The sequence below is a fragment of the Eptatretus burgeri genome, chromosome 2 (assembly GCF_056783735.1).
Source record: "Eptatretus burgeri isolate ZD-2024b chromosome 2, Ebu_testis_v1, whole genome shotgun sequence".
In the NCBI taxonomy this organism is placed as follows: domain Eukaryota; kingdom Metazoa; phylum Chordata; class Myxini; order Myxiniformes; family Myxinidae; genus Eptatretus; species Eptatretus burgeri.
In genome coordinates, this window is record NC_140962.1 from 139332442 (window position 1) to 139346054 (window position 13613).

Here is a 13613-nt window from a genome sequence, read left to right on the forward strand (position 1 = left end):
GTTTTTAATATTAATTGTTGTTGACAAGTTTCCTTTTCTGAATTCCAAAACCCAGTCGAGTTTCTCTTTTAAAAAAGATTTCGAAATTGTTTGACATGAGGACCAGCTGTGAGACTCTCCTCCTTTTCTTTCTTCTTTACTTGGTGAAAACAGCTTCAAAACCTTCTGTTGTGTTGGGGAGAAGCTGCACAAGAAACCCGATACATTAGAAATGTTGATGAAGCTGTCTGTGTGCATGGGTCTGAAACGTTCCTGGGAAAACCCATTGGCTCGACAGTTGGCCTGACTCCACCGGGAATCGTCATTTGGAAAATCATCCACACACCATGTCGGTGATCTGGTAAAACTTCACGTGTTGTATTTTGCTTTCAACCGATGATATTGCCCTTTGTTTTGGTTAATGTGTTAAATGCAACTACTCATACGTTTAAATATAAAAATAGAACAATTACCGACATATTTATTAAATATAAACCCCTTCTAGAAGCAGTCTAACTTTGTTGTACTTCCTCCTCCTCCTCACTCACTCCCCTTTTCCCCCTTCCCTCCCCCCTTCCCTCTCCCCCTTCCCTATCACTCCTTCCCTCTCCCACCTCCCTCTCCCTCTCCCCATTTTCTCTCCCCCTCACTCCCCTTCCCTCTCCCCCTTTCCTCTCCCCCTTCCCTCTCTCCCCTCACTTCCCCTCCTCTCCTCCCTCCCCCTCACTTCCCCTCCCTTACCCCTCCCCTTCCCCCTCCCCTTCCCCCTCCCCTTCCCCCTCCCCTTCCCCCCCCCTCCCCTTCCCCCTCCCCTTCCCTCTCCCCACTCCCTCTCCCCACTCCCTCTCTCCCCCTTCCTCCCCCTCCCTCTCCCCTCACTTCCCCTCACTCTCCGCCCTCCCCTCACTTCCCCTTCCTCTCCCCTCCCCTCACTCACCCCCTCCCCTCACTCTCCCCCTCCCCTCCCTCTCCACCTCCGCCTCCCTCTCCCCCTCCCTCTCTCCCCCCTTCCTCCCCCCTCCCTCTCCCCCTCACTCCTTCCTTCAATGAATGAATGGATTTCTATGGCAAAAAAAGAAATTGTTGTTTTTACTGTGGAAATGTTTAAACGTTTTTTTCTTTTTTTTCCCCCCCATCAACACTGTAACAGGGACGTGAGTCTCAAATGATTCTTTCTTGAAGTTCTCTGTTTTAAAACTGATTTTATCAGCCACTGCCCAACATTTGCTTCTCTTTTTGTTGACACGTCACGCTTGTTTCAGGTTTGTAATTTTGCATTTCCGTGATAGATTACACTGTGCCAGGTGTGTTTGAGTGCATTGTTTCCTGATAGGAACAGCAATAGTGATGTAAAGACAATTTGTGTGAATTTTTCTCACCCCAGCCCGGACCCTCAATTCCAGTTGAAGATTCCCGTGAAGTGGAAAGGACTTTCTGAGAGCTTGGACAAGTTATTGAAGAAGCTCAAGTCTCGATGTTTCAGACATCAAGGTAGGATGATTGATTAAGGAGGGGAGTCTGACAAGGACCTTGTTTTGAACTTTTCTGGAGGTTTATCAAATGTTCCATATTCATCACAAAACACAACCTTGATTTACCACATCATGTATGCAATTGAGGTTCTATCCAGCCAAAAATATCAAACAATTGTTTATTTTGAATCATCTTTGCATTATAGATGGAAAATAACCAACTGCACAAAATATTAATAACAAGGACTATCACAAACAACTAAAACTCAAAGTTGTTCTAAAAGGTCACAAAATGCAGAAAGAATGCTTGGAAATTAAACATATTCTTCTCTCCCAAGAAGTGAACACTTAAACTGAAAAAGGGGCTCAAAGATGCAAATACAGTATATACACTACATGGCTAAAAGTGTGCGGACACCCCTTCTCATGAGTGGATTCGGCCATTTTAGCCACACCCATTGCGGACTGGTGTAAAAAAATCAAGCACACAGCCATGCAATCTCCATAGGCAAACATTCGCAGAAGAATGGGCTGGACTGTAGAGCTCAGTGACTTTCAATGTGGCACTGTCATGGGATGTCAGGTCAGGTCAGGTCAAGTATGGGAGCATGCGCCGGACCAGCGCATCGCTGCGTCCACTTTCCGCCGGAACTCCATGGGCCTCAGTCTGGCCATCCATCAGGCAGATGCCTGGCCCATCCCCATCTCCTTGAGATGCTGATCAACCTGCTGCAACCACGAGACATGGGGTCGGCCCATTGGCCTCCTCAACTCACCAGACTCCCTTTCTGACAGAATCTGGTGAGCAGGATCAGTGTCAGGAAAATGAGCCACATGTCCACACAGCCACAGTTGACACTCATAGACTATGCAGGTAATAAATCTCATTTTAGTCTCTCAGCAACCGCTTGTTGGACACAAAGTCTGAACAGCAATAGCCAAGGATTCCCCAAAGAGTCCTCGTACCAAAGGAATTAAGTCTCCACCTCAGATACCTGGTCAGAGTCCAAGTCTGACATCTCACATTCATAGAGTTCAGGATAGTTGAGTGAGGTTGTTTGATTTCAGGAAGGCAAACTTTGAGGACATGAGTATTGAATTGGGTGATGTTGATTTGGAGACTCTAACAACAGGACAATCAGCATCAGAGAAATGGGAAACCTTTCAGGACCAAATGTGTTGAGTGCAGAGTAAGTACATTCCAATGAGATGTAAAACTGGAAACAGAAAGAGGCCAGGGTGGTTGAGAAGTGAGATAAAGAATGCTGTTAATGAGAAGCAGAAGGCTTTTATTAGGTTTTAAATAACAGGACTGGAGTTAGATTTATATCACTGTCGGAGTAAGCAGAAGCAAGTGAAGAAAATATCTCGGCAAGCCAAAAGGGAAAATGAGAAGGACATGGCTGAGAATATTAAACATAATACCAAGTCTTTCTTTCAGGATGTCACATGAAAACAACAGGATAGGACCACGGAAGGTATTGGAGACATTAATTAAGGACCAGAGGAGGAACCATTTAAATAAATACAAACTAATCAAAGATAGTTCTTGTCTGACAAACCTTTTAGAGTTCTATGAAGCAGTGTCTGATTGGGTGGATTAGGGAAAGGGAGTGGATATGGTGTCTCTAGACATGAAGAAGGTATTTGAAAAGGTACCACATCAGAGGTTCTTCGCCAAAGTGAGGTCTTGTGGAGTGACTGGTCAGGTCGCTAATTGGATTGTAAACTGGCTTCGTAATGGGAGGCAAAGAGTGGCTGTGAGTGGGAGGATGTCTTGCTTGAAAGTTGTGCGGTACCTCAAGGATCAGTGTTCGGACCATTACTCTTCATTATTCACATCAACGATTTGGATAATGGGGTGAAGAGTAAGCTTTCCAAATTTGCAGATTACACAAAGGTCAGGAGGATAGCATCGGGGGTGGGAATCAGATTCAGGAAAGTATTGATATTTGCATCGATTGGGCAAAAGATTGGCAGATGCAATTTATCCTGAGCAAGTGTAAGGTGTTGGGAATGGTAAAGAACAATAAAAATAGAGAATACAGGATGCAAGGGTTAATTTTGGAGCAGATCACACAGAATAAGGGTCTGGGGGTGGTAATAGATATGGGAGGGAAGCAGACAGCACAATACCAGGCAGCTTTCAGCAAAGCAAATTGGGTTTTAGATTGTATTCGGAGGGGGATCATTTATAAATCAAAAGAGGTGTTGTTAACATTTGTACAGGGATTTCATGAGGCCACATCTTGAATATTGTTTGCAGTTTTGGTCACCACAATTCAGGAGTGACATAGATGCCATAGAGAGGGTTCAGCGCAGGGCTACTCAATTGATTCCGGGCCTCGCTGGATTCAACGACGAGGAGCGGCTGAAGGAGATAGGGTTTTATACACCGGAAAAGAGGTGGTTACAAGGAGATATGACGGAGATGTTTAAGATAATGAAAGGTATAGTTAAAATAAGTGCAGATGAATTATTCAAGAGAGTAGACAGTGATAGGACCAGGAGCCATCACCTGAGAGTAAAGAAGAGTCGAGTTAAGATGGGAGTAAGACAGCGGTCTTTCACTCAGAGAGTAGTTAATGCATGGAATGTCCTCCCTGTAAAGGTGGTGGCAGTAGAAACAGTAGATAAGTTTAAATTATAATGAGATAGGTACCTGCAAGTCATGGAGAGAGAAGGGTTTAGGGATACTGACAGGACTTTTCGGTAGTTTGAGCATTGATGGGTGATTGTGTGCACGTGTGCGGAGTGCTGTTGGTGGGGGCCTCGTCTAGTGGTGTTGTAGGGGTGATGTTGTGTACTTTCCCCAAGCCCATGCCCCCTTCCTTGAGGGGAAGAAAAATAAAATATACAAAAACTACAAAAACTTAAAATGAATAGATTAAAATAATAACAAGAAATAAATAAAGAATAAATACAAAAATAAAAATTTGCATTTTCTTCTTTGGATCTTGTGTTGATAAATTATTTTGGTGTTCACGCAGGCACGATGGGCCAAATGGCCTTCACCTGTCTAGTTTCCTTGAATGAACCCCAAAGAGTCATTTCCACAACAACGTTGTTTTCTGAATCACACAATTTTCCACTTTTTTCCACTCGATTTTCACTCCACTGTTAATTTTCTTTTAGCGGTCTGTGGCCTCTCCATTTTCTACCGGTCCCTATTGTGGCCTCATTATTTCATCAAAGAACCTGAAATTTGGTAAGACAGTTGCTCATACCTTCATGCATGCTTCCCATGTGCCAAACTATCCATCGGGATCATACTCTACACAGAGTGTCAGTGCTGCCGAAGCAGTCTCCTGGGCTGTTAGGCACAATCCTCGATAGGTCGCCACTCCAATGCAGGATACTCGAATGTATCAATTATATATCCCAGCAAGCTGGTACTCATTTTGCCGACCTCAGAAGGATGACAGGCTTCGTCAGCCCCACCCGGTATAAATTCAATGGCAAGCAGAATTTGATCTTTGGATCCTAATATCCCAAGCTGCCAACCTAACCATTAAGCAAACATCAGGCACCCTGAATTATGATATTTCAACATACCAACACTATTATTCCTAACTGAAGTGAAATTCCACTATTTCCCAGACTCTTGACCACGACAACTCCAAGCCAAATGGTCACACTGGCTGAAAAAAACCACATTTTCAATGAATACAAACCGCTTTGGATGTACACATTCCAAATTAAGTGATTCCATGCCATGTAAACAGGTTAAAATAAGAATGGGAAATGTGCTCTTTTGAAATGATATTATGACACGTACAGCGCCTTCAGAAAGTATTCACACCCCTCGACTTTTTCACATTTTGTTGCGTTGCAGCCTGAATTTAAATTGATTAAATTGAGATTTTTTTTGTCACTGATCAACACGAAGTACCCCTTCATGTCAAAGTGGAATTCTTTTTTTTCAGAAATTTTTGCAAATTCAACAAAATTGAAAGCTGATATGTCTTGAGTCAACAAGTATTCAACCACTTTGTGATGGCACCACAAATTGAACTCAAATTGGACATTATTTAACTCAACAACACAACAAAACAACTTGGTCAGAATCCACCTGTGGCCAATTCAATTGATTGGACATGATTTAGAAAGATACACACCTTTCTGCACAAGGTCCCACTGTTGAAAGTGCATGTCAGAGCAAAACCTCCACCATAAAGTCCAAGGAACTGTCTGTTGAATTCCGAGATAGAATTGTGAGGAGGCATCGATCCGGGGTGAGGGTGTAAAACAATTTCTAGAGTGTTGATAGTTCCCAAGAGAACAGTGAGCTCCATCATGAGGAAATGGAAAGAATATGGACCTACCCAGACTCTTCCTAGAGCTCGCCATCTGACAAAACTAAGCAATTGGGCGACGGTGATGAATTACCGAATGACGATTCTGACAGAGCAACGGAGTTCCTTGGCTAAGATGGGAGAAACTGCCAGAAAGACAACAGTCCCTGGAGCACTTCACAACTCTAGGCTTCATGGGAGAGTGGCCAGACTGAAGCCACTCCTGAGAAAAGGACACATGACAGCATGCCTGGAGTTTGCAAAAAGGCACGTGAAAGTCTCTGAAAGAATAAGGCAAAATATTCTGTGATCTGCTGAAACGAATGTTGAACTTTTTGGCCTGAATGCAAACTGCTCCATCTGATGAAAACCGAGCACAGCTCACTCATCATTTAACACCATCCCCACCGTGAAGGAGGAAACAATTAATGGAGGCAAATACAGTCAAATGTCTTTGCTGATGACTCCACCCTCTGCCGTACCATCTGTCATCCCTCGGATCAGCAAGCAGCAGCTTCTTCACTCGCTGTAGATCTGGATAACATCACAAGCTGATCTAACTCTTGAAACATGTCTTTCAATCCTGACAAATCTCATCTCACACTCATGATGTCTCGCCAATGGGACTGTCTGGAACCAGCCCCCCTCCCACCCCCCCCCCCCGTCCAACACTGACGCTCCCCATCCTTGAGAAAATCTTGAGCAAACCTTGAGCAAATCTGCAAGGAACAATGGGAGAAAATCCCCAAATCCAGATGTGCTGAGCTGATACAGACACTCAGGAAGACTTGAAGCTGTATTCACTGCCAAAGGTGCTTCGACAAAGTCTTGACTCGGGGGTTGAATACTTATTGATCCAAGACATTTCAGATTTTCATTTTTCGTTAATTTCGAAAAAATTCTGAAAACATGTATTCACTTTGTCATGATGTGGTATTTTTGTGTAGATTGGGGACAAATTTTTTTTTGGACAATCCATTTTAACTTCAGGCTCTAACACAACGAAATGTGACAAAAGTCAAGGGGTGTGAATACATTCTGTAGGCACTGTAAATGGCAATTTGATCAAATTGGTCAAATTCAATCAATGTTCAAGAAACGGAATCCAATTGACTTGAGCTCTATCAGATTGAGTGTGGCTCCTCTTTCTCTTGATGTATGGTGACACCTCCGATGCAATGCACAGGGGGAATGTCGGCTCGAAAACGGAAGGGTCCCACTGAACATCAAATAGCATGTATTTAATGCCATTATGACAATGTAAGTGGTTCAGGTACCAGAATTTCAATGCCTCCACTGACACAGCAGCCGGAGGCAATAAGTTTTCAGGTTGTTCATCTGGCTGTCTGTCCGTCCTTCCATCCATCTGGTTGGGGTCAAAAGGTCACATGTCAGAGGTCATGTGAGATAAAAATTATGCTACCATGTTAATTTGTTAACCATTGATTGGATTTTGACAAAACTTGGTGTAAGTATACAGTATGATGCAAATTTGAACTGATGAGATGGGGACATCAAAAGGTCAAAGGTCAACGGTCAAAAGTGATAGGTTTTCATTACTGTGATAATTATAGAACAGCGGATGGGATACATGTCAAACTTGCTACAAGTATGTGGAATGATGGATGCATAAACCGATAAGATTGTTGCGTGAAGAGGTCAAAGGTCATGTCAGGTAAAAATGTGATCGTGAAGAACTCATGAAGGGATTCAAACTCAAACGTTGTACAAGTATATATATATATAATAATGTAATTATGTGGTCTGAGGCATATCTGTCGACGTCCTGACATCAGAGTGCTGTTCGTGTTCACTTTCGTTTTGGTCCGGAAGTTGACTATTTCTCACTGCCCTAACTCCCTCACACCCTCGGCAATACCTCTTGCTCTAGCTTCCTCTCCGCTCCCACCTGACGGCATCAGCTCACGTTTCCTAAAAACCTCCTCTGCTGCTCTTGCACTGCCTTTCTCAGCCCTTTTCACCCTGTCATTTACCCTCGGTCATCCTCTTTCTCCTTCCAAATCAGCCAACATCATATCATTGCATCAAAAACGGATCCCTTTGACTGCAGACCAATTAGCTTGCTTCCAGTGATCAGCAAGGTCATGGAATCAATCATCGCAGTTGACATAAAATCATTCGTTTTCTCCAACAGCCTCATCTCAGATCATCAATTTGAAGTCAGACCAGGTCAATCTACCTTGCACATTCTGCTTCAACTCATCCAAGAGTTCAACCCATCCAAGGAACTGTGTCCAAAACATCAACAATTTTTAAAAGTTAATTCCATTATTTGAATGTTTCTCTTGGTTTTTATTTTGTGGAGAAATGAACTGCATTCTTGGAATTTTCTCTAAAATCCTGAATTAAAGATTCCCATTGAGATGGACTGAGTTGAGTGAATTTTTTTCTGTGGTCTCTCAAAGTGTGATTAAAATGCTCATTCAAAACTGCCTTTCCTTCATTAAAGGTGCAGAATCATGTAATGCCGTCATCTTAAAGAGAATTCATCAATGTTTTGTTGTGTCACTGTTTTCCCTCATCAGTCCGTAACTTCTTTGGTTTTCTTCGACTTTTCCGAAATATACCACTGAAGGCGAACATCAGAGTCTTACCTCTTTTGTTTTTGAAAGGAACAATCCCTGCATATCTCCTCCTCAAATCTGATACAGTTAAATCATATTTGTATCCTTTATCATTGTTGAGTTCAATTCAGTCAGCACACCCTGTGTAATCAATCCCTTTGTAATAAACTTTCCTTCTTTTAACTTTGTTCCCAGACCACAGAAAGAATATCCTGGAAGGTTTACTTCTCCCGAAATTCCAGTTTTTGTAAATTTGCTCCCCGACAAAATTTTTTTTGTATCTCCTCCATGTTTATGAATGAATTTACTCTTTAATGCCACACACCAAGCATATCCTGTTTTGTATAACCCTTTCATTTTTACTTTTCATATGTGAGATATTTTTGTTGTCAGTTTTCTATGAACACTTGAGAACATAAATTACCATCACTGTATTTATTTCTGAGAAAACTTCCGATCGAGTGTGAAACCTCTTTGGCTTCCAACATATGCATTTGCATCTTAATTAAAAAAAACTAAAGTGTCCAAAGAAATTCCTTCATTCTCTCCATTTATTTTGGAAAAAAATTTGCAAAGCTTCAACCAAAGTCAAAAACACCAACATCGTCAACAACATTATCTTTTCCTTCTTCCTCTGGTTTCTCGTTTAAATCTCCTCCACGACATTGAAGGCATTATTCTTGACATTAATATTTTTAATTGACTTGTGAATTCTTTCTTTTCCTGTGCATTGAGTGTTTATTTTTCTGTAATACTTCTGTTATTTTTCTTATCTCACTGGTTTCCATATTTTTATATTTATTCATACTCCCTTTCCTTTATTCTCGCTCTCCACCCTGTCACATATCAAAGTGGTATAATGTTTCTATCAATATTTTTTAAATATTTGAATAAATGATGTTCTGCCAGTGCTGTGCGTGTTGTGTGTGCTATTTAATGAACAGTCCTTTTACATGTAGTACATATGTGTTGTACATGTATATACAATGTACATACATATCATCTGCAATTAGGATACCATGAACACAATACTATGAAATTTGAATTTGTAATTCTTTGTTTCTCATTTGTAAATAGCAAGAGCTTAACTAATCTGGCTGGCGCTAAAAATAGAACTCAGGAATAGTGGCTGATCTGCTGATGTCATCAGTGTATATCGTTACATTCAAGGGAGGACATTTCTTGGGTTCCTTTGGTCCATGTGATGAAAGTTATTGAGGCTCCCCTTCTGTCAACTCGGAGGCAGTACAAGCTCGCATCTGATTTGGAAAAGCAGATCAAGGACCTATTCAAATCATTTACGTGAAATGTTTTATTACATTGTTATTACAGTATGTGATATATTTTTGTATTATTAATTTGAATCATAGAACTAATCATTCATGATTACCATGGTGCCCACACCATGCACACACTTCATGTATTCACGACTGTGTTAGCAACAGTTTTTAAAAAAAATAGAAAATATGTTTATTTAAAATATACCACTTTGATATTTGACACTTTTGGAAACTTGAATATGCTCTTTCCCATGGTGAACAATTTGAAGTGGTATACCTTGTCATTTATTTACAATCCTCACCTGAATTTCTGGGAAAAATGAAAGTTTTCAATTTTTGAGGGATCATGACTGTATTATATATGACTGATTAAGAAAAGTAAACATGCATTTGAATACTACTACCTGAAATGAAATGCATTTGAATACTGAATAGTTATTGCCTGAAAAAAATTCAAGCCTCTGGGATAGTTCAATAAAAATATATGGGGTCTCAAAGTTGGGTCTTTATACAAAACCAACATTTTTTCTGGATTTCAACTGATCAGGTCATAAAATTTAATAGAGGAATACTAAGTTTTATGTTTGTTTCTTACAGAGCAGTTATAGAAGAATAACCTCTGAAAATTTCAAGGCTCTAGCATTAATATTTAAAAAGTTGTGGGAGTTTAAAAGTATCCATTCATTTTGTGATGCTCGCAATGACCATAAAAATAGGGCCACAACCACATTTTCAACCCTCAATATCTCGGAGTTGCCCGCATATATGGACCTAAAATTTTATGCAGCTTCATTTTGATACCTGGGAACTATTTTATGAAAATTTAAAGTAAATCTGAGGGGGTCAACTTGAAACATTTTCTTAAATTTGGTGATTTCAGATGGAATGACAATATTCCAATGACTGTCTGGATTCTTTGTTTCATCTGGGTGATGCATATATCTTAACGAATTTTTTTCGTTGTTGATTTTTTAATTATTATTATTATTATTATTATTATTTTTAGTGTGATGAATTTTTGTGGTGGGCAAGTCTATATAGTTTGAGAAACTCACCAAAACTGGATAACCTTGTGTTTACATGTGACTTCACTTGCTGTTGCATTTATCTAATTTCGTCTGAATTCTGAAAATGTTTTCTTCCATTTATGGGTTAAGAAAACGAGCTGTTTTTATATACAAACAAGAACGGCACTATTCGACATCGCGACGTCAACCGATATGCCTCCTCCCACATTATTACAATACTTGCACCAAATTTGATATAAATCCCTTCAGCTGTTTTAAAGTGTCACATTTTTACTTGTCATGACCTCTGACCTTTGATGGCAAAATTTAACCAGTTCATCATCATACTTTGCGACCTCAGAAAGTGTTGACACCCCTTGACTTTTTCACATGTTGTGTTTCAGCCTGAATTTAAAATGGGTTGTTTCAATTAAAAATTGTCACCGATCTACACAAAATACCCCATTATGACGAAGTGAAAACATGTTTTTCGAAATTTTTACAAATATATTATAAATGAAAAGCTGAAATGTCTTGTGTTAATTTTTACACTTTTCAACATGGTGTCGCATGGACTCAGGACTATGAAGCTGAAACGTAATATATGAATGTAGTTACATGACTTCTTCATAATTAATTTGCTTCTCTGATGGGGCCCTGCCAAACCAGTGGACAATTGCATGCTTTTCATAAGCCTGAATTTGACAATTGTTTCCTGATTTCTCTATAAATATAAGAGCCACAATCATCAATGGATGCTTTGTGAGAGTGCAAGCAAGGACTCATAATTATGTTAAAATTACAGAAATCTATGACTCAAAATAAAAATTATTTGGGTATTGTTTTTTTAAGGACACGATATAGAAATGTTGCTCCTAACATCCCAGCTATTTCTTTTATTCTAAGTCGTACAAGTTGATTCAATCATTTTCTTCTCAGCACTGTCCCCTTGACACCATGGAGTCATTTAGTTTTATATTCCATGCTGACAAGAAATTGCATGTGTTTCAAATGACTTAAAATGACACATTTTTCCCTGATTTCTTCAAATGTATAGTAGCCACAAGCATCGATGAATATTTTGACACCATCTGGCTAAGCTGTTCATTATGTCAAAATTTTGGAAGGCTGCTACTTAAAATAAACATTGTGACTAGAAAATCTTATTATGTGTATAGGCCATTGTGTTTTTTCCCTTATTTTAAAGATGGTGTTGAATCAACATCGACGACACGAAGGTAATTCATTCAATGACATGACACAGGCTTCCATGTTGAAAATGGATTGTAATTAAAAACACACACTCAATATATTTTAGAAAAATAAACGATTATAATTTAAAAAAAAAAAAAGATTCTTCTCCTTTTTAAAACTAAGCTTACAAATTATTATTTTCAACAATACGAATGTTTGGAAATTTTTTAAATGCAAAAACTGTTTTTTTTTTTTTTAGTGACCTAAACCGACAACTTACGTTGTCGAAGGTTATTCACTGTTGGTTGCAGAACTCTGCAAAATGCTGATCGCTCCTCAGCACTTCTTTGACCTAAAAATATGAAGAGAAAGAACAAGCACATTATTTTAGATTTAGATATTTTTCCTGGGTAAATGCACAATGTCCAACGTATGTCTCATGATGGTATATGTCAGCATGTCATTTATTTCAATTTGTTAATGTGACAGATCCAAACCAAGCTGTTCGGGTTTGGGTAAGCCCAGTTAAAAAAAATTGACACCCGCATGATGTTTTAAGAGTTACAATAATTGTGAGTGAAGTCAGGTCAACTCCAGCTGAGCTGTTCTCAAACAATGGGTTAATGGCAAACGACTGTTTTTAATACATTTAACAGTCATCAACTTGAGTTAACATCCTGTTTAAATTTTTTGTATAATGCTTTTATTACCCTCGCTGCACACAATTTGCAGAGCTGTATATCCCGGGTGAATAACTGCCATTTAAGAAGCATCATCTCGGGAGGGCATTCCAGATGATGTTTTTCCCCTTTTTTGAGGAGAAAACAACGCACGGTAATGGGAAAAGAAAAATGACAGTAAATCGAAGTGCAATGTGCATAAAACATTATAAATAAATGCAACATATTAAAAGTACTTACCATAACTTCCATTGCTGGTGCAGGTGCAGGGTGTTCCTCTGAAAGCGAGACATGGAAAGTGTCATGCATGGGTCAAACTGCAGAACTTTTGGAAAAAAAAAGTAACGAGCAAAATGATTTCTTACTGTGGGGGCTGGGGGCATTTTCCACCAGAAAATTTTGAAAAATTGATGTCAAAATATGCATTTTGTAGGTGATCCTGTCCAAACTACAACAACAAAAAAATCTCATGAAAATGAATGATATTTGGGGAATAATTATTTTATTTCACCTAAACATCCATTCCTGGGAAGATTATTTTCGGTGAGTACAACATTTTGTCGTAAAATAAATGAATACTGAATACCACATACCTTTACAGGACTTTTAATACAAGTGTTTTAAGGGGGCAGTCTTACTATTCATATACTGGAGCGGTTTACTGGAATCGCCCTTGCTCGTGGAGTAAAACCAGAGCATTCACTACCCCATTAAACTCACGGTCATGTAATGGAGCGGTTTACAGGAATCATCCTCGCCCCAGTGTAAACCAGAGCATTCACTACCCATCTATCCCCTTATGTTTTCTGCATATTTCATCATTTGGCAGAGACTGGACTCAACGCTATAATGTCTGCCCAAAAGACCTCACCTGGCACCCCCTGTTGTGCACTCATGACCATTTTGATTCGATTATATTTCCTGTACTAAGTGGGTTTTCATTATATCGGATTGTAAGTGTACATTTATTTTATTTCTCTACACGTTTTCATGTGTCAGTGAATCTTTTGTCTGCGATTCTCCATTTTCGTCATCCTCCGCCTTCTTATAATAATCTGTTGTTCTGTCAAAACACGTTTGGTGTGGAGATTGAGCACATGAGAAACCATTTTGGCATGGCT

The 13613-nt window shown here is 39.6% G+C and overlaps 2 long non-coding RNA genes across 4 annotated transcripts; one reads left to right on the top strand and one right to left on the bottom strand.

Moving 5' to 3' along the window:
• The first annotated feature begins 1108 nt into the window (after positions 1-1108).
• Positions 1109-8131, top strand: LOC147033301 (uncharacterized). Of its 3 annotated transcripts, none has more exons than XR_015055524.1 (3): positions 1109-1241; positions 1364-1470; positions 7902-8131. It is a non-coding gene; the product is annotated as an uncharacterized LOC147033301 (long non-coding RNA). The 3 variants fall into 3 exon arrangements; XR_015055525.1 differs by lacking the exon at positions 1109-1241 and adding an exon at positions 1267-1283; XR_015055523.1 differs by lacking the exon at positions 1109-1241 and having other exon boundaries at positions 1290-1470.
• On the bottom strand, positions 6558-13406 carry LOC147033302 (uncharacterized). Its single transcript, XR_015055526.1, has 4 exons — positions 12733-13406; positions 12523-12620; positions 12093-12164; positions 6558-7112 (listed from the first exon to the last, which is right to left on the bottom strand). It is a non-coding gene; the product is annotated as an uncharacterized LOC147033302 (long non-coding RNA).
• Positions 13407-13613: the final 207 nt, after the last annotated feature.